Raw genomic sequence first — 26,402 nt, forward strand, 5'->3', positions numbered from 1 at the left:
ATCTATCCTTTGGGCTAAAAATTATAGACAGTTCACTACAAGTAAAAGACACCTAAATCAGTACTATGGGCAGTGGAAAGAGCACATCCACTCTTTGGAATTAATCCTGGATTTAAATTCTCATTCTGGCTTTCAAAGTCATTTAACCAGTCTAGGCTTCAGTTTCCTCATCTGTAAAACCATCTACCTCATCCAGATTAAATAGGAAAGTATATACATGGCTTAACATAGTAACTGGTATACAAATAAAGGCACAATAAACAGCAGTTGGTATTATCATTTCACCACTGGCAGAACCACTGAGAAAATGTTCTTTTTCCGGCTCCTCCAACACTTAGTTGTCCTGCTCTACACAGGAATTCTGATATCATTCATTCTGTTTACTAATGAAAATCTTAAACCCCTAAAATGACTAAGTACCAAAAGTCTTCTTCCTCTGTGCCTGAGATTGAACTATCAGCAGGCTTCAAGAACCTTTTGAAGAAACAAGCCGAACTTCTAATAGGACAGAAGTCTCAACATATCACCTGACTGTCCTGAAGCCTTTCCATTAACAATTGCTACTATCCTTTCCAAACAAATTAATGCCCCCTTTAAAAAGCAAAACTTCTCCTAATCTCCACTAGAGAGTGTGGTATCACTTGTTTTTTAAAAAAGGCAAGACAATTTAGAAAATAGGGAGGGAAGCTAGATTTCTAAATGATTCAGAAAATGACAGAATTAGAAAATTCTGGGAATTCCTTGGCAATCCAGTGGTTAGGACCCAGTGGTTTCACTGCCATGGCCGGGATTCCATCCCTTCTGGGGGAACTAAGATTCCGCAAGACACGAGGGGCCGCCAAAAAAAGAAAAAAGAAAATTCTGCATCTAACAATAACAAGGAATTATCCAAATCTTGCTAGTCTCTGGATATAGGAAAATCATATAAAGGGGGTGGGGGAAGTACCCAATTACACATTTTTAAAAAGAAAAAAATTTACCCTAACCTACTTAACCTATAGTGAAAGGCTGCTCCCCTGCTTTAATTTCTTAGTAAATTCAGATACCAAATATTGATTTTTTTCAAGTTCGGACATATATACATTTCTTTCTTTTCTTTTTTTTTTTTTGCGGTATGCGGGCCTCTCACTGCTGTGGCCTCTCCCGTTGCGGAGCACAGGCTCTGGACGCGCAGGCTCAGCGGCCATAGCTCAGGAGCCCAGCCATTCCGCGGCATGTGGGATCCTCCCGGACCGGGGCGCGAACCCGCGTCCTCCGCATCGGCAAACAGACGCTCCACCACTGCGCCACCAGGGAAGCCCCTACATTTCTAAATTTCACTGAACAAACTAGAGTTGGTGGGTACAAGTGGTTAATAAATCAAACTCATTGTTGGTTAACACTATGATTGTTAACAATAAGTAACATTTATACATGCCAAGCACTGTGCTAAGGCTTTTAGATGCACTGTCATGTAATTCTTAGACCCATGAAAATAATTGTTTTAATAATATACAAGGTTGTTATACTTCCACAAATTTTTATTCAGTATTTCTTAACACAGACACTAAATTTCATATCTGTCCAACACACATCTGACAGATAACAGAACCTCTGGCTCACAATGAACTAAAAATACACCAACAGCCACTGAGGAACTTCTAAAGCCTCTCCCTATTAATGAAAAAAAAATTTATGCATTTAAGAAACATTTACTCAATACATTTTCCCAGCTTACCCTTCCCCCTCCCCATATCCTTAAGTCCATTCTCTAGTAGGTCTGTGTCTTTATTCCCGTCTTGCCCCTAGGTTCTTCATGACCTTTTTTTTTTTTTTCCTTAGATTCCATATATATGTGTTAGCATATGGTATGGGCATATACCCTGAGAAAACCATAATTCAAAAAGAGACATATACCAAAATGTTCATAGCAGCCCTATTTACAATAGCCCGGAGATGGAAACAACCTAAGTGTCCATCATCGGATGAATGGGTAAAGAAGATGTGGCACATATATACAATGGAATATTACTCAGCCATAAAAAGAAATGAAATTGAGCTATTTGTAATGAGGTGGATGGACCTAGAGTCTGTCATACAGAGTGAAGTAAGTCAGAAAGAGAAAGACAAATACTGTATGCTGACACATATATATGGAATTTAAGAAAAAAAAATGTCATGAAGAACATGGGGTAAGACAGGAATAAAGACACAGACCTACTAGAGAATGGACTTGAGGATATGGGGAGGGGGAAGGGTAAGCTGTGCCAAAGTGAAAGAGCGGCATGGACATATATACACTACCAAACATAAGGTAGATAGCTAGTGGGAAGCAGCTGCATAGCACAGGGAGATCAGCTCGGTGCTTTGTGACCTCCTGGAGGGGTGGGATAGGGAGGGTGGGAGGGAGACGCAAAAGGGAGGGGATATGGGAACATATGTATATGTATAACTGATTAAATGTGTTATAAAGCAAAAATAAAAAAAATAGAATACTATCAAGGCAAATTATTAATCAAGTGTCAGGATAGAATAAAATACTTTTTCAGACATGCAAAATCTCACTATTTTTAACTCCCAATCATTTTTCTCAGGAAGTTACTGGAAAGTGGACCCTGTTCATGTATAGAAAGATTGAGTATTGTTAGAAATATCACTTATCCCCTATTAAAATACAACAAATATTTACTCCCAAATCCTTATCAAATGTTTCATAGAACTTCACAAGCTGATCCTTACATAAAGGTGAAGATGTAAACGAATAAAATGGACAAGAAAATTGTGAGGTAAAATGTTAGGAGAATATGCTATGACAAATATAAAGATTTGTCTTGAGGGCATGGACTTTAAAATCTTGTAGCACTGATTCAGCAATATACAAGGGATTAGTCTAAAGATCACAAGAACATTGCCCTGTACTTGTGGAAACTTACAGTATGATAAATATTCCATTAGTTTTTAATAAGAAAAAGTGGTCTATATGACACGGCATCAAAATTCTTTGTTTGCATATCCCCTCAAATACGTTTTTAAAATCTAATCTTTACACATTTTTTTCATTCTAATTTGTAAAATTTGTAACTGCTATATATTTAAATTTTGACATTTTAATGAAAACTGTAATAAGATTATTATGTATTTGAACAGTTTGTAAAATATATTCAATGGAATATAAATATCCACCAACATCCACTTAAAAATTAATAAACATGCTCTTTTTAACATTCTGAAACTTTATATCTTCCCTTTTTCTAATTTGAACTCATATTTTCATTCCACTTTCCTTGTAGAATTTTTCTCCCAATCTACTGCATTTTATGCTTGAAAGTTATTTATTTATTGTCCTATTTGTCTTTAATAAAATATGTGTAAAAGTGAAAAAAAAAAAAAGAAACATTTACTCAATACATTTTCTGGGTAAGTCACAACCCACATAAAATATTATGGAAAATAGCAGAACATGCCCTCAGCAAGGTTCTAGTATAATAAGAAACATACAGAGATAGACTCATCCACCAATGGGGCAGACAGCAGAAACAAGAAGAAATACAATTCTGCAGCCTGTGGAAGGAAAACCACATTCACAGAAAGACAGACAAAATGAAAAGGCAGAAGATTGTGTACCAGATGAAGGAACCAGATAAAACCCCAGAAAAACAACTAAATGAAGTGGAGATAGGTAACCTTCCAGAAAAAGAATTCAGAATAATGACAGTGAAGATGATCCAGGACATCGGAAAAAGAATGGAGGCAAAGATCGAGAAGATGCAAGAAATGTTTAACAAAGACCTAGAAGAATTAAAGAACAAACACCTAGAAGACTTAAAGAACAAATAGACAGAGATGAACAATACAATAACTGAAATGAAAAACATACCAGAAGGAATCAATAGCAGAATAACTGAGGCAGAAGAACGGACAACTGACCTGGAAGACAAAATGGTGGAGTTCACTGCCACGGAACAGAATAAAGAAAAAAGAATGAAAAGAAACCTAAAAGACCTCTGGAACAACACTAAACTCAACAACATTTGCATTATAGGGGATTCAGAAGGAGAAGAGAGAAAGGACCCGTGAAAATATTTGAAGAGATTATAGTCAAAAACTTCTCTAACATGGGAAAGGAAATAGCCACCCAAGTCCAGGAAGCGCAGAGAGTCCCAGGCAGGATAAACGCAAGGAGAAACATGCCAAGACACACAGTAATCAAATCGACAAAAATTAAAGACAAAGAAAAATTATTGAAAGCAGCAAGGGAAAAACGACAAATAAACATACAAGGGAAGTTCCATAAGGTTAACAGCGGATTTCTCAGCAGAAACTCTACAAGCCAGAAGGGAGTGGCATGATATATTTAAATTGATGAAAGGGAAGAACCTACAACCAAGATTACTCTACCCGGCAAGGATCTCATTCAGATTCAATGGAGAAATCAAAAGCTTTACAGAGAAGCAAAAGGTAAGAGAATTCAGTACCACCAAACCAGATCTACAACAAATGCTAAAGGAACTTCTCTAAGTGGGAAACACAAGAGAACAAAAGGACCTACAAAAACAAACCCATAACAATTAAGAAAATGGTAATAGGAACATACATATGGATAATTACCTTAAAGGTGAATGGATTAAATGCTCCAACCAAAAGACACAGGCTCGCTGAATGGATGCAAAAACAAGACCCATATATATGCTGTCTACAAGAGACCCACATCAGACCGAGGGACACATATAGACCGAAAGTGAGGGGATGGAAAAAGATATTCCACGCAAATGGAAATCAGAAGAAAGCTAGAGTAGCAATATTCATATGAGATAAAATAGACTTTAAAATGGAGAACGCTACAAGAGACAAGGAAGGACACTACATAATGATCAAGGGATCAATCCAAGAAGAAGATATAACAATTATAAATATATATGCACCTAACATAGGAGAACCTCAATACATAAGGCAACTGCTAACAACTATAAAAGAGGAAATCGACAGTAACACAATAATAGTGTGGGACTTTAACACCTCATTTACACCAATGGACAGATCATCCAGACAGAAAATTAATAAGGAAACACAAGCTTTATATGACACAATAGACCAGATAGAGTTAATTGATATTTATAGGACATTCCATCCAAAAACAGCAGATTACACTTTCTTCTCAAGTGCACATGAAACATTCTCCAGAACTGATCACATCTTGGGTCACAAATCAAGCCTTGGTAAATTTAAGAAATGTGAAATCACATAAAGCATCTTTTCTGACCACAACACTATGAGATTAGAAATCAATTACAGGGAAAAAAACGTAAAAAACACAAACACATAGAGGCTAAACAATATGTTACTACATAACCAAGAGATCACTGGAGAAATCAAAGAGGAAATCAAAAAATACCTAGAGACAAAGGACAACGAAAACACGACGATCCAAAACCTATATGATGCACCAAAAGCAGTTCTAAGAAGGAAGTTTATAGCAACACAAGCCTACCTCAAGAAACAAGAAAGATCTCAAGTAAACAACCTAACCTTACACCTAAAGGAACTAGAGAAAGAACAACAAACAAAACCCAAAGTTAGCAGAAGGAAAGAAATCATAAAGATCAGAGCAGAAATAAATATAATAAAAACAAAGAAAATAGCAGATCAATAAAACTAAAAGCAGGTTTTTTGAGAAGATAACCAAACCTAATAAACCATTAATGAGAGTCATCAAGAAAAACAGGGAGAAGACTCAAATCAGTAAAACTAGAAATGAAAAAGGAGAAGTTACAACAGACACAGCAGAAAGACAAAGCACCCTAAGAGACTACTACAAGCAACTCTATGCCAATAAAATGGACAACCTGGAAGAAATGGACAAATTCTTAAAAAGGTATAACCTCCCAAGACTGAACCAGGAAGAAACAGAAAATATGAACAGGCCAATCACAAGTAATGAAATTGAAACTGTGATTAAATATCTTCCAACAAACAAAAGTGCAGGACCAGAGGGCTTCACAGGTGAATTCTATCAAACATTTAGAGAGGAGCTACCACCCATCTTTCCCAAACTCTTCCAAAAAATTGCAGAGGAAGGAACACTCCCAAACTCATTCTATGAGGCCACCATCACCCTGATACCAAAACCAGACAAAGATACTGCAAAAAAAAAAAAAATTACAGACCAATATCACTGATGAATATAGATGCAAAAAGACTCAACAAAATACTAGCAAACAGAATCCAACAACACATTAAAAGGATCATACACCATGATCAAGTGGGATTTATCCCAGGGATGCAAGAATTCTTCGATATATGCAAATCAACCAATGTGATACACCATTTTAACAAACTGAAGAATAAAAACCATATGATCATCTCAATAGATGCAGAAAAAGCTTTTGACAAAATTCAACACCCATTTATGATAAAAAGCTCTCCAGAAAGTGGGCAGAGGGAACCTACCTCAACATAATAAAGGTCATATACAACAAACCCACAGCAAACATCATTCTCAATGGTGAAAAACTGAAAGCATTTCCACTAAGATCGGGAAGAAGACAAGGACGTCCACTCTCACCACTATTATTCAAAATCATTTTGGAAGTCCTAGCCATGGCAATCAGAGAAGAAAAAGAAATAAAAGGAATACAAATTGGAAAAGAAGAAGTAAAACTGTCACTGTTTGGAGATGACATGATACTATACATAGAGAATCCTAAAGATGCCACCAGAAAAATACTAGAGCAAATCAATGAATTCGTTAAAGTTGCAGGATACAAAACGAATGCACAGAAATCTCTTGCATTCCTATACACTAACAACTAAAGATCAGAAAGATTCCCATTCACTATTGCAACAAAAAGAATAAAATACCTAGGAATAAACCTACCTAAGGAGACAAAAGACCTGTACTCAGAAATCTATGACACTGATGAAACAAATCAAAGATGACACAAACAGATGGAGAAATATACCATGTTCTTGGACTGAAAGAATCAATCTTGTGAAAATGACCATACTACCCAAAGCAACCTACAGATTCAATGCAATCCCTATCAAATTACCAATGGCATATTTTACAGAACTAGAACAGAACATCTTAAAATTTGTATGGAGACACAAAAGACCCCGAAGAGCCAAAGCAGTGTTGAGGGGAAAAAAACGGAGCTGGAGGAATGAGACGCCATGGCTTCAGACTATACTACAAAGCTACAATAATCAAGAAAATATGATACTGGCACAAAAACAGAAATCTAGATCAATGGAACAGGATAGAAATCCCAGAGGTAGACCCACACACATACGGTCACCTTATCTTTGATAAAGGAGGCAAGAATATACAATGGAGAAAAGACAGCCTCTTCAATAAGTGGTGCTGGGAAAACTGGACAGCTACATGTAAAAGAATGAAATTAGAACACTCCCTAACACCATGCACAAAAATAAACTCAAAATGGATTAAAGACCTAAATGTAAGGCCAGATACTATCAAACTCTTAGAGGAAAACATAGGCAGAACACTCTATGACATAAATCACAGCAAGATCCTTTTTGACCCACCTCCTAGAGAAATGGAAATAAAAACAAAAATAAACAAATGGGACCTAATGAAACTTAAAAGCTTTTGCACAGCAAAGGAAACCATAAACAAGACAAAAAGACAACCCTCAGAATGGGAGAAAATATTTGCAAATGAAGCAACTGACAAAGGAATTATCTCCAAAATTTACAAGCAGCTCATGCAGCTCAATATCAAAAAGCTAACAACCCAATCCAAAAATCGGCAGAAGACCTAAATAGACATTTCTCCAAAGAATATATACAGATTGCCAGCAAACACATGAAATAACATCATTCATCATTAGAGAAATGCAAATCAAAACTACAATGCGATATCATCTCACACTGGTCAGAATGGCCATCATCAAAAAATCTACAAACAATAAATGCTGGAGAGGGTGTGGAGAAAAGGGAACCCTCTTGCACTGTTGGTGGGAATGTATATTGATATAGCCACTTTGGAGAACAGTATGGACGTTCCTTAAAAAACTAAAAATAAAACTACCATACGACCCAGCAATCCCACTACTGGGCATATACTGTAAGAAACCCATAATTCAAAGAGAGTCATGTACCACAATGTTCACTGCAGCTCTATTTACAACAGCCAGGACATGGCAGCAACCTAAGTGTCCATCTACAGATGAACTGATAAAGAAGATGTGGCACATATATACAATGGAATATTACTCAGCCATAAAAAGAAATGAAATTGAGTTATTTGCAGTGAGGTGGATGGACTGAGAGTCTGTCATGCAGAGTGAAGTAAGTCAGAAAGAGAAAAACAAATACCATATGCTAACACATATATATGGAATCTAAAAAAACAAAACAAAAAAATGGTCATGAAGAACTTAGGGCAAGACGGGAATAAAGATGCAGACCTAATAGATAATGGACTTGAGGACACGGGGAGGGGGAAGGGTAAGCTGGAACAAAGTGAGAGAGTGGTAGTGTATATATGCACATATATACCCTACCAAATGTGAAATAGCTAGCTAGTGGGAAGCAGTTGCATAGCACAGGGAGATCAGCTCGGTGCTTTGTGACCAGCTAGAAGGGTGGGATAGGGAGGGTGGGAGGGAGTGAGATGCAAGAGGGAAGAGATATGGGATATACGTATATGTATAACTGATTCACTTTGTTATAAAGCAGAAACTAACACACCATTGTAAAGCAATTATACTCCAATAAAAACGTTAAAAAAAAAAAAAAGGACACATGCATCCCAATCTTCACTGCAGCACTATTTACAAGAGCCAGGTCAGTGAAGCAACCTAAACGCCCATCGACAGACAAATGGATAAAGAACACGTGGTACATATATACAATGGAATATTACTCAGCCATAAAAAGGAACGAAATTGGGTCTTTTGTAGAGATGTGGATGGATCTAGAGACTGTCATACAGAGTGAAGTAGGTCAGAAAGAGAAAAACAAATATCGTATATTAATGCATATATGTGGAACCTAGAAAAATGGTACAGATGAACTGGTTTGCAAGGCAGAAATAGAGACACAGGCGTAGAGAACAAACGTATGGACACCAAGCGCGGAAAGTGGCGGGGGTGTGGTGGTGGTGGGATGAACTGGGAGATTGGGATTGACATATATACACTAATATGTATAAAATAGACAACTAATAAGAACCTGCTGTATAAAAAATAAATTAAATTAAATTCAAAAATTAAAAAGAAACATACAAATAACAGAAGTATACATACTAGAAGGAATAAATCACTATACATAAAATATCCTACAGGAATTATCAGAACAAAAGATAAGTTCTGGCAGGGATAAAAACATCTAGCGGGTATTCCCTGGTGGTCCAGTGGTTAGGACCCCTTGCTTTCACTGCTGAGGGCCAGGGGTTAATCCCTGGTTGGGGAACTAAGATCCCAAAGGCTAACAACAGCAACCAAAAAAAATACATCTAGGGAGGGAGTAGTGTTTAAACCAGGTGGAAGCATAGAACCTAGGATGAGAGGACCTGGGTTACAATACCAAACTCACCAATTCACTCATTCAACTTACATTTATTGAACAGTAACTTTGTTCTAAGCCTTGGGATAAAGAACTGAGTAAGTCTTGTCCCTTAAGTAGTTCCATTTATTCACAGAAACAAACACAAAACACTGTAAGTGTACTTAAACTCTTTAAAGGGAGCTAGAGAACACAGAGTAAAAAAAAAAAAAAAATTAAAAGCTTCCTGGTAAAGCTAATCTTTAAGCTGAGTCCAGAAAAATAATTATTCCTAACACTGAATTATTAAATGATCAAACTTTGCCACTAAAATATTTACTCTCAGAGGGTATCTATTTATCTTACCTGAAAACTATTTTTGGAACCACCCTAAATGAAAAATTAAACCTCTTCCTTTGCTACTGAACAGTGGTTAAGTGGGATGGCTCTAGAGCCAGATTTTGCTCAGGTTTGAGTCACATGCCCTTTACTTATGTGGATATTTGAGCTTCAGATTCCTCGGCTGCCAAATGAGGATAACAACAGTTCCTACCTTATGAACTTGCTATAAGGATTAAATGAGTTAATACATGTAAAGGATTTAGAGCAGTACTTGGCACACAGTAAAAGGTCAATCACTCTTTGCTATTACTATTACATTTACCAGACCTTAATTAAACTCCTATTATGTACCAAATAGTATGCAGTGTGTGATACAAGAAAAATCAAGGTAAACTGATCTCCAATTTTCAGTCTAAATTTTATTACAAGTCTCTTAACAAAGATTTATTTCCTGTGATATCCAGTATTGAAAAGAGAAGGCAGCGTGGCCAATCTAAAACCAATTTAAAGCTTATCAGGTCCAGTTATAAGCCAGGGGAATCTAGCCTAGTTTTATTAGATGCAAGCAGGGTCTAATAAACTAGGATGAGGCAAGTGAGGTACCCTAGCACAAAATTTAAGGTGGCACTCACTCTCAGGGTCATGCAAGGGGCTCAGCCATGAAGCTACTACCCATTCATTTATTCAACAAGTACTGGATAAATAGGCTCATTCCTTGTCCTCAGGGAGGTAGCAGTGCAGTGAAGATGCAGATACACTAATAAATAATTGCAATTTAGTTTGAGAGTTGCTATAATAAAGGTATATACTAGATACAGAGGTATCCGAGAAGATGAAGTGGTTAAATTGACTTGGGTTAGCCAGGAAGCAATTCAGAGAAGTGATTTAGCTGGAGCTTAAATAATTTATCATAGTACCCCCAAGAGGCTAAAGGTGGGCAGGAAATAGCATTCTAAGCAAGGGGAATAGTTGGCAAAAGCTCAAAGGCAGAATGTACTGAAGGAACTACAAGGAATATGGTGAGAATAATCTAAAAGGAAGCAGTGGGCTGTAAAACTGAAGTGGTACCTAGAAAGCAGATAAAAGTTTAGGCCCATAAGGTAGGGCTCCTTAAACACCACATTTAGGAATTTATTTCACAGGTAGTAGGGTTTATTTATGAGTGGTAAATCAGACCTGTGACTTAGGATAATTCTGGTTATTTTCTGTTTTCTGACTATTCTGGACTAGAACAGTGACCTCCAAACTTTTTTGATCCTGTACCCCATTACCAAAAATTTTGAGCATATCCCTCAATGTGTGTGTATGTATACTACATCTAGGTATTACTATAGTCACATATTAAACACGTAAGTAGAAAATGTTTAAAGGATGAGATGATAAATATAATGATATAAATATAATAACAGTCAAAAAGTGGAAGCAATCCAAACATCTATCAACTGATGAATGAATTTTTTAAATGTGCTATATCCATACAATGGAATACTATTCAACGATGAAAAGGAACACTGCTGCTTGATACATGCTACAATATGGATAAACCTCAAAATCATTAAGTTAAGTGAAAAAGGCCAGACACAAGACCACATATTGATGTGTGTATGATTCTATTTATATGAAATCTCCAGAAAAAGCAAATTTTTAGAAATGGAAAGTAGATTACTGACTACCTGAGGCTGGGGGTAGGAACAAGAATTGACTGCAAACGGGCACAAGAAATTTGGCGGGGGGGAAGGGAGGGTAATGAAAATATTCTAAAACTGAATTTTGGAGATGGTCATATAACTTTGTAAGTTTACTAAAAGTCACTGATCTGTACACTTATAACAAGTGAATTTTGTGGTATATAAATTACAGACATACCTTGGAGATATTGCAGGTTCAGTTCTAGACCACTGCAATAAAGCAAATATCACAATAAAGGCATACAAATTTTTTGGTTTCCTAGTGCATATAAAAGTTATGCTTATTATATGTAGAACAAATGAACAAACCACAAAACAGAAACAGAGTTACAGACAGAGAGAACAAATAGGTGGTTGCCTGAGGGGAGGGGATGGGGAGGCAAGAAATAAGTGAGGGAGATTAAGAAGTCTAAACTTCCAGTTGCAAAATAAATGAATCACGGGTATGAAACGTACAGTGTGGGGAACACAGTCAATAACTTTGCATGGTGACATATTGTAACTAGACTTGTCATTGTGATCATTTTGAAAGGTACAGAAATATCAAATCAACATGTTGTATAACAGGAACTAACATAGTGTTGTAGGTCATCAAAAACAAATAAAACTCATAGGAAAAAAGAATCAGATTTGTGGTTACCAGAGGCAGGAGGGTGTAGGGAGGGGGAATTACATGAAGGCAGTCAAAAGGTACAAACTTCCAGTTTTAAGTCCTAGGGATGTAATGTACAACATGATAAATATAATGAACACTGCTGTGTGTCATAAATGAAAGTTGTTAAGAGAGTAAATCCTAAGAGTTCTCATCACAAGGAAAAATGTTTTTCCTATTTCTTTAATTTTGTATATATATATATATGAGATGATGGATAAGTTTCACAAAACTTACTGTGATAATCATTTCATGATATATATGAGCCAAACCACTATGCTGTATACCTTAAACTTACATAGTGCTGTATGTAAATTATATCTCAATAAAACTGGAAAAAAAGTTATTTTTACACTATAGTGTACTCTAAATATTTAGTGTACAATAGCATTATGTCTAAGAAAACATTGTACATACCTTAATTTAAAAATACTATATTGCTAAAAAATGTTGAACATCACCACCACTGCAACCAAAGAACCAACACGATGATGTTTCCTCCCACCATGAAAAGAGGAACCAAGGAGAGTTACTTGGAAGGAGAGAGATGGAAAAACCAATCTAGTTTCCAGCCATTGTGTTAGAACTGAGCACTCCCTTCCCTGTAGTAAGAACTGCAAGAAATCAGAAATTGGAGAGCCCTTGATTATCGAGAAATTCAATGATAAATTGAGAGGATATACTGGGTGGAAGTTTGGACTATATGTTTGTTTTTTTCTTAATCCTTTACACAGTTGAGATTGTCAATTTCCAGGCATATCCATTCACATTTTCAACATTATATCAGAATTCAGTGAGGTCCGGGTAGGGAGTTTACTAAATCACTATTCTCACATGAAAGCATCTGCTCTGTTAATGATGCAGATAGATTTTAGGTTCCTTAGAGGAAAGAACCCTTCCCAGCAAGTGGGGCCTGTGGGTAGCTGGAGGCATCCATCAACCTTATGACTGCCCATTACATGAAAGTGGACCAAGCCATGATCATCTTCCAACATAAAGATTTCAAGTGAAAATGTTAAGTGTTTTTGAAACATTACTCTTGGAAAGACTTTCTTTCCAAAAATCTCTTTGTGAAAAGAAATGTTATTAAGGGTTTTTTGTTTTGTTTTGTTTTTAAAATAAACATTGCCCAAAATAGCCAAGCTGGCAACCTTGCCCTTTGTTAACATTGCAGTATATTTACATTCGTCCGTCCTGACCCCAGAGCAACCGGTTCAGAAAAAAATGGGATTATTCAACTTTACCTCACTTTGGTACAATTGCAACAAATTCCCCTACAGAAGATTAAAAATTTAGGTTGGAACAATGGCCATCAACATTTAAGTTCCAATAGGTATGCAGTTTTGCCCTGTCCAAAGCAGCCTGACTGTGATAGGATGGCTGAGTGATATTCCTGAGGGCAGGAGATGGGCCCTGAGTTACTAAAGGATCCTATTACCCCACCTGGGGAAATAGACATGAGACAGAGCAAAAAGTATGTCTAGGTGGAGAGAACGATCTGGTGAAGTACAAAACCAGTCTTTGAGTTTCCTGATTTCCCATCATGTCACTGGGCCCTCTGGAACCAATCCAGTAGTGTAAAAAAAAGAATCAGCACCCACTGCAAGACCTGGTTCTAAGATGATAGGTCCAGAAACATCACTAGTATTTGGTCTGTCTTTGTCAACTTACTCGGGGTGACAGAATGAACTTTTATTAACCACTCTCCAGAAAGCGTGAAACTTTATTCTCCTTCTTATTGGAGTAAAAGAATTATTCAGGGGCTTCCCTGGTGGCGCAGTGGTTGAGAGTCCGCCTGCTGATGCAGGGGACACGGGTTTGTGCCCCAGTCCAGGAAGATCTCACATGCTGCGGAGCAGCTGGGTCCGTGAGCCATGGCCGCTGAGCCTGCGCGTCTGGAGCCTGTGCTCCGCAACGGGAGAGGCCACAACAGTGAGAGGCCCGCGTACCGCAAAAAAAAAAAAAAAAAAAAAAAAAAAGAATTATTCAGGATGATCTATTACCTTGTTAAGGATTCTGGACATCAGTGGATTTCATGTCATTTAAAAAAAATTCTGAAATATTTGTTTTTCAACAGTGTCGTGTGTTTTAACATCATATTGTGCATTTAAAAAATGAAAAACAAATCATGTAAAAAAAATACTATATTGCTAAAAAATGTTAAATATCACCTGATCCTTCAGTGAGCCATAATCTTTTACAACAGTAACACCAAAGATCACTGATCACAGAACACCATAACAAATATAATGAAAATGAAAATATCTGCAATATCGTGAGAATTACCAAAATGTGACACAGAGACATGAGGTGAGCAAATGCTGTTGGGAAAAATGGCGCCAACAGACTTGCTCCATGCAGGGTTGCCACAAACCTTCAATTTGTAAAAAACGCAGTATCTGTGAAGTACAACAAAGCAAAGTGGAATAAAATGAGGTATGCCTGTATTGTCAATAAATCTACCTAAAAATAAGAAATAAATGTAATTAAAAAATTTTAATGCAGATATCTATGCAAAGCAAGTTCCTAATAGACTAGAACACAAAGCTGGCAGTAAAAAGGCTGGTTGGGGGCCTATTTGACGGTTGAAAGACATCAATGGCACCTAAATGCAAGACAATGACAGTGAGAATGCAAAGAAAAAGACTTGCTTAAAGTTAAAATGCAGAGTAAGACTATTAAATTATTCACATCACAAAATCATCCTGAGATTCTATGTTTAGCAGGTCCATATTACACTGATAAAATAAATGACAATATTCTTATTAATCTTAAAATTCCAAAGACCAGACCCAATCAATACTATCTCAGTTTTGCTCTGGCAAAAAGAGTTAATTTCGATACAGTACCCCAAGCTCTGGGAAATTCCTTCTTATGGCACTGTCATCACTTTACAGACTTACTTTTTGCAAGCTGCTCAAGCCTCTAAAAGTTCTCCTTTACTTTTTCTTAATCAGCGTGTCATGAATTGGGTAAAATGCAATTGCTGAAAATGGTGCAGTTTTATGATATGAATAACCAAGTTTTTCTTATATAGTTAATGGACTCAGAAAATAACACATTTTTCATTCAATCATATTTTTCTGGGAAACAGTTCTTAATAAATATTAACTAGTATTAACATATTCAAGGGGCTTCCCTGGTGGCACAGTGGTTGGGAGTCCGCCTGCCGATGCATAGGACGCGGGTTCGTGCCCCGGTCCGGGAAGATCCCACGTGCCGTGGAGTGGCTGGGCCCGTGAGCCATGGCCGCTGAGCCTGCGTGTCCGGAGCCTGTGCTCTGCAGCGGGAGAGGCCACAGCAGTGAGAGGCCCGTGTACCACAAAAAAAAAAAAAATATTCAAAAGGATGAGATATAATGTAAAGAAATATAAATATCCAAATATCCTGTTAATCTTTAATTCATCCTTTACTGCTCATTCTAACCGTGGTTTTATTGAGCACTGAGTTTTCTAATTTACCTTTAACCACTGCCAGAACTGGACTTTCCTGATGTTTATCGTTTTAAGACTCTCCAGAGAGTCAAAGATATCAAAATTCTCAAAGGCTCCCTTTTCTAAAGATTAAATTATCCCAACGTGAGGGGGAGCTCTGACTTCCTTCTACTGTAGTCAGAAAAGGCTCTTAGGATTCACCTTTCCTGTAAATTTAAATGGTTCTCTGTGAGTCGGAGTTAATAGATAAGTTTTCTCTTCCATAGCTAGAAGATAAAAGAAAAACATCTGTGCAAAGTATCTCTAATGTTAATGTTTACTGATTAACATACAATCTGTGCCCTTATAAACAGAGGCTCATGTCATGAAGTTTTTACTGTCAATCCTCTGACACAGACTGTTCAGTCAAAGTAACTTGGAGCTAGTAAACTTCCAAATTCTCCAGGAGCTAACATTTTTTAAATATTATGATCAGGTTAAAACCAAGACAAATTTATATCTCTACTGATATAATATAAAAATGGCCCAGTCATTATGAATGATTAAGCTCTTACAATATGCAGAATTGGGCTTCCCTGGTGGTGCAGTTGTTAAGAATCCACCTGCCAATGCAGGGGACATGGGTTCAATCCCTGGTCCAGGAAGCTCCCACATGCCGCGGAGCAACTAAGCCTGTGTGCCACAACTACTGAGCCTGCGCTCTAGAGCCCAAGAGCCACAACTACTGAGCCCATGTGCCATAACTACTGAAGCCCTTGAGCCTAGAGCCTGTGGCTCCACAAGAGAAGCCACTGCAATGAGAAGCCTGCTCACCTCAACAAAGAGTAGCCCCCACTCGCCGCAACTAAAAAGAAAGCCTGCAGGCAGCAACAAAGACCCAACACAGCCAAAATTAAATAAATTAATTTAAAAAAACCACCACCTTTAAAAAATAATAATATGTAGAATTTCTATTTTACTGAATTGATAAAAAAGAAAAGTTAGTATTCCACATAATGTGAAACATCACCATATGTATCAAAAGGCAAGACCTCCTTGGCAAAATGTAGAAAACAGCCTAGCCTCCATTAAACACTGTAAATAGTTAAGCATAAAAAAATAATGTCCTGCTACACGTGAAAGAATGAAATTAGAACACTCCCTAACACCATCACAAAAATAAACTCAAAATGGATTAAAGACCTAAATGTAAGGCCAGACACTATCAAACTCTTAGAGAACATAGGCAGAACACTCTGACATAAATCACAGCAAGATCCTAGAGAAATGGACGTAAAAACAAAAATAAACAAATGGGACCTAATGAAACCTGTAAGCTTCTGCACAGCAAAGGAAACCATAAACAAGACAAAAAGACAACCCTCAGAACAGGAGAAAATATTTGCAAACGAAGCAACTGACAAAGGATTAATCTCCAAAATATACAAGCTGCTCATGCAGCTCAATATCAAAAAGCAAACAACCCAATCCAAAAATGGGCAGAAGACCTAAATAGACATTTCTCCAAAGAAGATATACAGACTGCCAACAAACACATGAAAGGATGCTCAACATCACTAATCATTAGAGAAATGCAAATCAAAACTACAATGCGATATCACCTCACACCGGTCAGAATGGCCATCATCAAAAAATCTACAAACAATAAATGCTGGAGAGGGTATGGAGAAAAGGGGACCCTCTTGCCCTATTAGTGGGAATGTAAATTCATACAGCCACTATGGAGAAAGTATGGAGGTTCCTTAAAAAACTAAAAATAGAACTACCATATGACCCAGCAATCCTACTACTGGGCATATACCCTGAGAAAACCATAATTCAAAGAGAGTCATGTACCACAGTGTTCACTGCAGCACTGTCTGCAATAGCCAGGACATGGAAGCAACCAAGAGTCCATCGACAGATGAATGGATACAGAAGATGTGGCATATATACACAATGGAATATTACTCAGCCATAAAAAGGAACGAAAGTGAGTTATTTGTAGTGAGGTGTATGGACCTAGAGTCTGTCATACAGAGTGAGGTAAGTCAGAAAGAGAAAAACAATACTGTATGCTAACACATATATATGGAATCTAAAAGAAAAAAAATGGTTCTGAAGAACCTAGGGGGAGGACAGGAATAAAGACGCAGATGTAGAGAATGGACTTGAGGACACGGGGAGAGGGAATGGTAAGCTGGGATGAAGTGAGAGTCACATGGACATATATACACTACCAAATGTAAAACAGATAGCTAGTGGGAAGCAGCCGCATAGCACAGGGAGATAAGCTTGGTGCTTTGTGTCCACCTAGAGGGCTGGGATAGGGAAGGTAGGAGGGAGACGCAAGAGGGAGGAGAAATGGGGATATATGTATATGTATAGCTGATTCACTTTGTTATACAGCAGAAACTAACACACCATTGTAAAGCAATTATACTGCAACAAAGATGCTAAAAAAAAGTTATTATGAAAAAAAAAAAGAATGTCCTGGGGTCTTTCCTGGTAGCACAGTGGTTGGGAGTCTGCCTGCCAATTCAGGGGACAAGGGCTCAAGCCCTGGTCCGGGAAGATCCCACATGCCACGAAGCAACTAAGCCCGTGCCCCACAACTACTGAGCCTGTGCTCTAGAGCCCGCAAGCCACAACTACTGAACCCATGTGCCACAACTAATGATGTCTGCGTGCCTAGAGCCTGCACTCTGCAACAAGAGAAGCCACCGCAATGAGAAGCCCGTGCACCACAACAAAGAGTAGCCCCTGCTCACCACAACTAGAGAAAGCCCGCGTGCAGCAACAGACCCAACACAGCCAAAAATAAATAAATTTATTTAAAAAAAAATAATGTCCTATTCAATACTGTACTAGACATTCTAGCTAGAGAATTAAGCAAGAAAAAGAAATAGAAGGAATCCAAATTACAAAGGAAGAAGTAAAACTATCTCTATTCTCAGATATCATGATTCTACATGTAGAAAATCCCAAAGCGCGTGCGCGCGCACACACACACACACACACACAAGCACTAGAGCTAATAAATGAAATTAGCAAAATTTTCAGGGTACAATATCAACATACAAAATCAGCTGAGTTTCTGTATAAGGTTGACCCTTGAACAACACAGAGGTTAAGGGCACTACCCTCCATGCAGTCGAAAATCCATGTAGAACTTTATAATCTGCCCTACATATCCGTTCCTCCCAGTCCGAGGTTCCACATCTGTGGATTCAACCAATCTTGGGTCTCATAGTATTATATGCATTTATTGAAAACAATCCATGTATAAATAGACCCTTGCAGTTCAAACCCATGTTTTTGTTTTTGTTTTTAATTGAAGAATAGTTAACTTATGCTTCAGGTATACATCAAAGTGATTCAGTCAAACCCATGTTGTTCAAGGGTCAACTATACTAGCAGTAAAATATCCAAAAAGGCAATTAAGAAAACAATGTCATTTATAATAGCATCCAAAAGAATAAAATACCTAGAAATAAGTTTAACTAAGACTTCTATACTGAAAAAAACTACAGAGCACTGCTGAGAGAAATTAGAGACCTAAATAAATGGAAAGACATTCCATGCTCATGAACTGAAGAACTTAATATTGTTAAAATGGCAATACTGGGACTTCCTTGGTGGCACAGTGGATAAGACTCTGAGCTCCCAATGCACAGGGCCCAGGTTCTATCCCTGGTCAGGGAACTAGATCCCACGTGCATGCCACAACTAAGAGTTCACATGCCACAACTAAGGAGCCCACATGCTGCAACTAAGGAGCCTGCCTGTTGCAACTAAGACCTGGTGCAACCAAATAAATAATTTTCTTTTTTTTTTTTTTTTTTTTTTTTTTCTTTTTGCGGTATGCGGGCCTCTCACTGTTGTGGCCTCTCCCGTTGCGGAGCACAGGCTCCGGACGCGCAGGCCCAGCGGCCACGGCTCACGGGCCCAGCCGCTCCGCGGCACATGGGATCCCCCCAGACCGGGGCACGAACCCGTATCCCCTGCATCGGCAGGCGGACTCTCAACCACTGCGCCACCAGGGAGGCCCAATAATTTTCTTTTTTAAATGGCAATACTACCCAAAGCAATCTACAGATTCAATGCAATCCCTACCAAAATTCCAACAGCCTGTTTTGCAGAAATAGAAAAGCCAATCTTGAAATTCATATGGAATCTCAAGGGGTCCCAAACAGCCAAAACTATCTGGAAAAAGAAGAACAAAGTTAGGGGCTTCCCTGGTGGCACAGTGGTTGAGAGTCCGCCTGCCGATGCAGGGGACACGGGTTTGTGCCCTGGTCCGGGAGGATCCCACATGCCGCGGAGCGGCTGGGCCCATGAGCAATGGCCGCTGAGCCTGCGCATCTGGAGCCTGTGCTCTGCAATGGGAGAGGTCACAGCAGTGAGAGGCCCACGTACAGCAAAAAAAAAAAAAAAAAAAGAAGAACAAAGTTAGAAGACCCACACTTCCTCATTTCAAAACTTAACTACAAAGCTACAGTAAACAAACAGTATGGTACTGACATAAGGATAGACATATAGATCAGTGGAAAAGAATTGAGAGTCCAGAAATAAATCCATATATCTATGGCCAATTGATTTTCAACAAGGATGCCAAGACCATTCAATGAGGGAAAGAACAGTCTCTTCAACAAATGGTGCTTGGTCAACTGGATAACCATACGCAAAAGAATGATGCTGAGGGCTTCCCTGGTGGCGCAGTGGTTGAGAGTCTGCCTGCCGATGCAGGGGACACGGGTTCGTGCCCCGATCCCGGAAGATCCCACATGCCGCGGTGCGGCTGGGCCCGCGAGCCATGGCCACGGAGCCTGTGTGTCCGGAGCCTGTGCTCCGCAACGGGAGAGGCCACAGCAATGAGAGGCCCGCGTACAGAAAAAAAAAAAAAAAAAGAATGATGCTGAGCCCTTACCTCACACCATATAAAAAAATTAACTCAACCTTACACCCTATACAAACATTAACTTGAAATGGATCAAAGACGTAAATGTAAAGACCTAAAACTATAAAACTCTTAGAGGAAAACATTGGCGCAAAGCTTCATGACATTGGACTTGGGAATGAGTCCTTGTATATGACACCAAAATCAAAGGCAACAAAAGTAAAAATAGATAAATTAGACTACATCAAAATTAAAAACTTCTGCTCATCAAAGGGCACAACTTACAGAGTCAAAAGGCAACCTATAGGAAAAATTGTCTACAAATCTTATATCTGATAAGCAGTTAATATCCAGAGCTCCAACAAGGCAATAACAAAGAAAACCAAACAACGTGATTAGAAAATAGGCAAAGGACTTGAATAGATATTCTACACAAAAACTATATTTATATTTGTATAATGGCCCAGGAGCACAGGAAAAGATGCTCAGATGGCTCAATATCACTAATCATTAGAAAAATACGAATCAAAAGCACAATGAGATACCACCTAGCACCCATTAGAAAGGCTATTATTATTATTTATTTTTTTTTCCAAGCTTTAATTCCAACTGGAGCTGGCTGCTCAGGGGAGAGAAGACAACACAGAAGGAATCAATGCAGACTTCCAGGAGTGATGGGGCTAAGGAGGCAAGCAACCTTTACTGAATGTCTAGACGGTGCCAGGCCATCCTAACATTTAATACTGAATGATGTAAGGACAACTGTACCCTTCTAACAGATGAGGTTAACAAATGTGCTCCAGGTCACGTGGGTATGAAGAGGTGGGCTCCCCACCAGCACTCACTCCAGTATATCTGATCAAAAGTCCATGCTTTTTGCATAGAAAGGCTATTACTGAAAAACAAACAGAAAATAACAAGTGTTGGTGAGGATATGGAGAAACTGGAACTCTTGTGCATTGTTGGTGAGAATGTAAAATGGTGCAGCCACTATGGAAATGGTATGGCAGTTCCTCAAAATTTAAACAAAATTACCACAATTCCACTTTTGGGTATACACCCAAAAGAACTGAAAGCAGGGGCTCAAAGAGGTATTTGCACACCAGTATTCATAGCAGCATTATTCACAGTAGCCAAAAGGTGGAAGCAACCCAAGTGTCCATCAAAGGATAAATGGATAAATAAAATGTGGTATACACAATGGAATATTATTCAGCCTTAAAAATGAAGGAAATTCTGATACATGCTACAGCATGTATGATCCTTGAGGACATCATGCTAAGTGAAATAAGCCAGTCACAAAAAGATAAACAGTGTATGATTCCACTTACATGAAGTACCTAGAGTGGTCAAATTCATACACAGAAAGTAGAATGTTAGTTGCCAGGGGCTAGAGGGAGGGAGGGAATAGGGAGTTGTTTATTGGGTAGAACTTCAGTTTTGCAAGATTTAGGGTTCTGGAGATTGGTTGCACAACAATGTGAACATACTTAATACTACTGAACTGTACACTTAAAAATGATTAACATGGGGATATTCCTGGTGGCGCAGGGGTTAATAATCCACCTGCCAATGAAGGAGACACGGGTTCGAGCCCTGATCCGGGAAGATCCCACATGCCACGGAGCAACTAAGCCCATGTGCCACAACTACTGAGCCTGTGTGCCACAACTACTTAAGCCCATGCACCTACAGCCCGTGCTCCACAACAAGAGAAGCCAGTGCAATGAGAAGACCGCACACTGCAACAAAGAGTCGCCCCCACTCACCACAACTAGAGAAAGCCCACGTGCAGCAACAAAGACCTAATGCAACCAAAAATAAATATAAAATAAAAAATAAATTTATAAAAAGAAATTATTAATATGGGGACTTCCCTAGCAATCCAGTGGTTAAGACTCCATGCTTCCAATTCAGGGGGCACAGACTTGAGCCCTGGTCAGGCAACGAAGATCCCACAGTCACGCAGTGCAGCCAAAAAAAAAGATTAATATGGTCAAATTTTTAAAAATACTTTATATATTTATTTGGCTGCATCAGGTGTTTAGTTGCGGCACGTGGGATCTTTCTGTTGTGGCGCACGGGCTCTAGAGCACGCGGGCTTAGTTGCCCCATGGCATGCGGGATCTTAGTTCCCCACCCAGGGCTCGAACCCACGTCCCCTGCATTGGAAGGCGGATTCTTAACTACTGGACCACCAGAGAAGTCCCCAATATGGTCAATTTTATGCTAGGCCAATCAATTCCTTGCCACAGATTTTAAATACTTTTGTTAAACATTTCACATATAAAAGGTACCATACCTTTTAATAATGGGGCACACACAAGAAGATAGTCACACAACTTCTGTTTTGCCAAAAACCTGAATAAGCATGAACTGAACGCCATTTGTTAGAAATAAGAATCTCACCAAAAGATAATGGTATGTAGGAGAACCACCGACCCCAAAGAAATATGTCTGCCTTCCACAATTATTCAAAATTTTTGCGGTTTAAAAGAATATTTACATAGCCATTCATATTTACAAGAGAACCTCATCATTTACATCCTTCCATGAATTGAATAAAGTACCACAGACTAAACACCACCATATTTGCAATTTCTATATGCTGTTTTAGGAGTTTCCATTGTCTTTTGTTTTAGCTTCCATCAGAAAGCAGTATCTCACTTACTTAAGGGATTTTTATCCCCTCAGGCACTGGCCTTGTGGAAAGGAGGCAAGGCAAAGTATGCAGTAAACCTGAAGATGTTATCAGCAATTCACCTATTCAGACTACTTAAACGCAAAATGGGCTAAAAAAATGCTTAAAACAAAAAAGGCAGCAAGTTAGTTGCTTTAAGACTTTATGTATGTTCGTACATATATGCATATATTTTGTTGTTGTATAACATACACTATTTTATAATATCTGTAATCATTATTCCCAATCTAATTCTCCTGGAAACCATCTCATCTTATTTTTAAATGCCAAAAAAACCAAAAACAGCTTTCCCAATTATTGTACCTTTTGAACTAAAATATATTATTTCACAAATTCAGTCAATTCTTATTATTCACAGTTGAGAGAAAACGATTACCTGTATTGTCACAACAGCTGGTTCAGTCACTTTCCATTGTAAAATATCTATCTACCTGTGAGTAGTGGGGAAATAGTAGTGAACCAACTCAACTCAACTCATTATAACATAAATCAACTAGGAATGGGAAAGCATCTAGACATCAAGAAAATGTTCTGGGTCTAAGAGATAATGAGACGCTTGCTCCCTAGCACTTATTTCCCAGCTATAGTGAATGGATCAACACCCTCATGTAATGCTTACAAGATTATCTAAAAATATCCCCTTACATCCAGAAATTGAGTATTAGCTATATTCAAAATTGCCACAGATCTATATAATTTTATATAATTATATAAATGCCACAATTTATATAATTGGTAAGTGTGATCAATAAGACAACCAAATATTCTATAACCTTCCAAGTTTTCCTGTCACACTGAAAAAATGTTTTCCTATTTACCGGAAGTTTAGCAGGTAAAAAAATCCTGAAAAAGATTACATAGTTTTTCTTAAAAGAAGCAGAGAGACAATCTTGAAACATATGATAACACTGGCACTAGTTTCTCAAATCTAAATACTGTATTGGAAATCACTTTCCCAAATAATTCTCAAATTATTAAAATAAACAAGAAAAAAAACCCAAGTAGACTTTGAACAAAAATAACTAGCATTTTCTAAAAAACAACAAACCTGAACTACAAATCTTATTTTGCATCTTGTGTATAAATTTTTGTCTCTGCTTTTGATTATAGCAGTATGCTGCTTTGTTGATACAAAGAAAATTCAAAATCTATTTCACTTCTTCCTGTTTGGGCATCTTATTTTCAATATCATATTCTAGTAGACAAGAAAAGCACAGAAAATTCTTATGGACTCATACACCATAATTTCCTGCAAATATTCCAGTTTTTCATTTATTATACCCATGTTTATATTCTTTACCTTAAAAGTAATACAAATTGTGGCAGATTATATCGTCCGAAAATGGCTACAATGGCAGATTCCATCCCATATGCTCTTATAAATTGATGTTGATATTCTTCCCTTCAAGTGGTGGGGTCTATGTCCAGCCCCTCCTCTGAACCTGGGTGGACCTTTATGACTACCTCAACCAACAGAAAAGAGCAGAGTAACACTAGGTGACTTCCAAAACTAAGTCAAATATGCTATGTAACTTTGCCTTGCTCTTTTGGGATGCTCTCGCTTGGAACCCACCATGCTGTGAGGAAGCCAAGCAGCCAAAAAGAGAGGTCACCTGCAGGTGTTCTGGCCTACAGCGAGCATTAACCACCAGACACATGAGTGAGCAAGCCTTCAAATGATTCAAGGGTGGGAGTGAGACGCAAGAGAGAGGGGATATGGTGATATAAGTATACGTATAGCTGATTCACTTTGTTATACAGCAGAAACTAATACAACAATGTAAAGCAAATTATACTCCAATTAAGATGTTAAAAAAAAAAATGATTCTAGCTCCCAGCCATTGAGCCACCACCCTCCCTCCAGCAACCCCACCTCACACCACTTCTTAACAGAGACAAGCTGTCCCCACCAAGTGAGCCTTGCCCAAATTGCAGATTCATGAGCAAAATAAATGACTGATGTGTTTCAAACCACTAAGTTCGAGTGTTTTGTTATGCAACAATAGGTAACTAACACAAGTTCATAAATACAATTTGGAAAAACACACAAAAAGAGAAAAACATTTAAATTACCCTAAGTTTCACCACTGTTAACATTTTGACACGTATTTTACAATCAAGAAAATATTTTGCCCCACCCACCTAGAATTCCAAATGCTTTGTTTTTAACAGGATAAAGGGTTAAATTCTTAAAGGCAGTCAACTGTTTGCATCTAACAAGAAATAGGAAGGAAGCGTATTAGCACTCATTCTACTTTTCTTATCCTTATCATCTCTTTCACTTACCTGTCCTCAGTGAGGTGTCTGAGGATGGCTGGCCCACCAATATTCCAATCTACGGATGTGGATCAAAATCTTGGGTTGCAACAGCAGCTGCACTGGCCTTCTTCCCTGGAAGTTGTTTAAGCCCCAAATCTGAAATTTTCAAGGAAAGAAAATGCTAAATATAGGCATCTTTTTAAAATCACTTATAATTCCATCTCTACAACTTAATGGGAACTGTTAGAGTAGGTTAAAATTACATGGAAGTGAATGCACAGGTTTTGCTAAAATGGATTTGGGTAACATGGATTCAGTCCAACTCTACTTCTTAACAGCTATATGATCTTAGTGAAGGCACAAATTGTGCCTTAATCTCAGCATGTGATGAAGATTGAGGGGACAGGATCAAAATTTGGGGTTGAGAGTCAGAAGACCTCGGTTCTAAACTCAGTGGTCATTCTGCCTTGCTGTAAGAACTTGGATACTTCTCTAGATTCAGATACATCATCTCTAAAAGGAGAGGACTGCATTAGATAATAGTTCCTGAATTCTAATTCTTGAACAGGTACCAGCCATGACCAAAAAGATGGGTTTAAAGTTACCAAACTGTGCTTACTATGAGATCGCCTTTCCTACTTTTTTGGTGTTAAAATGGTTTCTTTTATGAGATGATGTGATAGACAGTAGTAGTTGTGTTTTAAATACCCTAAATAGTCAAAATCAAAAGCTGAAGCCCTATGTAAAAAATCAAAAATTCTATTTTAGAAATTCAGTGTCTAATATTTACATGAGCTCTAAAATTCCTTTTACTTCTATCATTCTACATATTCATTCACTACTCAACTTTTATTAGGTACCTAATATGTGACAAGTACTCTACTAGTTGCTGAGGGGTCCCAGAAATACTTAAGACTAGTCCCTGCTCTAAAAACATCTCCCAGTCTAACAGGGAAACAGA

At 38.1% G+C, this 26,402-nt stretch overlaps 1 protein-coding gene across 6 annotated transcripts in view; it reads right to left on the bottom strand.

The window, feature by feature from the left end:
- The window catches only part of NUMB (NUMB endocytic adaptor protein), a 174,798-nt gene that overhangs the window by 112,734 nt on the left and 35,662 nt on the right, over positions 1-26,402 (bottom strand). For all 6 annotated transcript variants that reach the window (XM_082619471.1, XM_082619474.1, XM_082619472.1 and 3 more), the window contains exon 2: positions 25,469-25,597. The gene's annotated coding sequence lies outside the window, so the exon portion shown is untranslated. The remainder of the gene's footprint in view (positions 1-25,468; positions 25,598-26,402) is intronic.

Source organism: Mesoplodon mirus (assembly GCF_964341445.2).
Source record: "Mesoplodon mirus genome assembly, chromosome: 4".
Lineage (NCBI taxonomy): Eukaryota > Metazoa > Chordata > Mammalia > Artiodactyla > Ziphiidae > Mesoplodon > Mesoplodon mirus.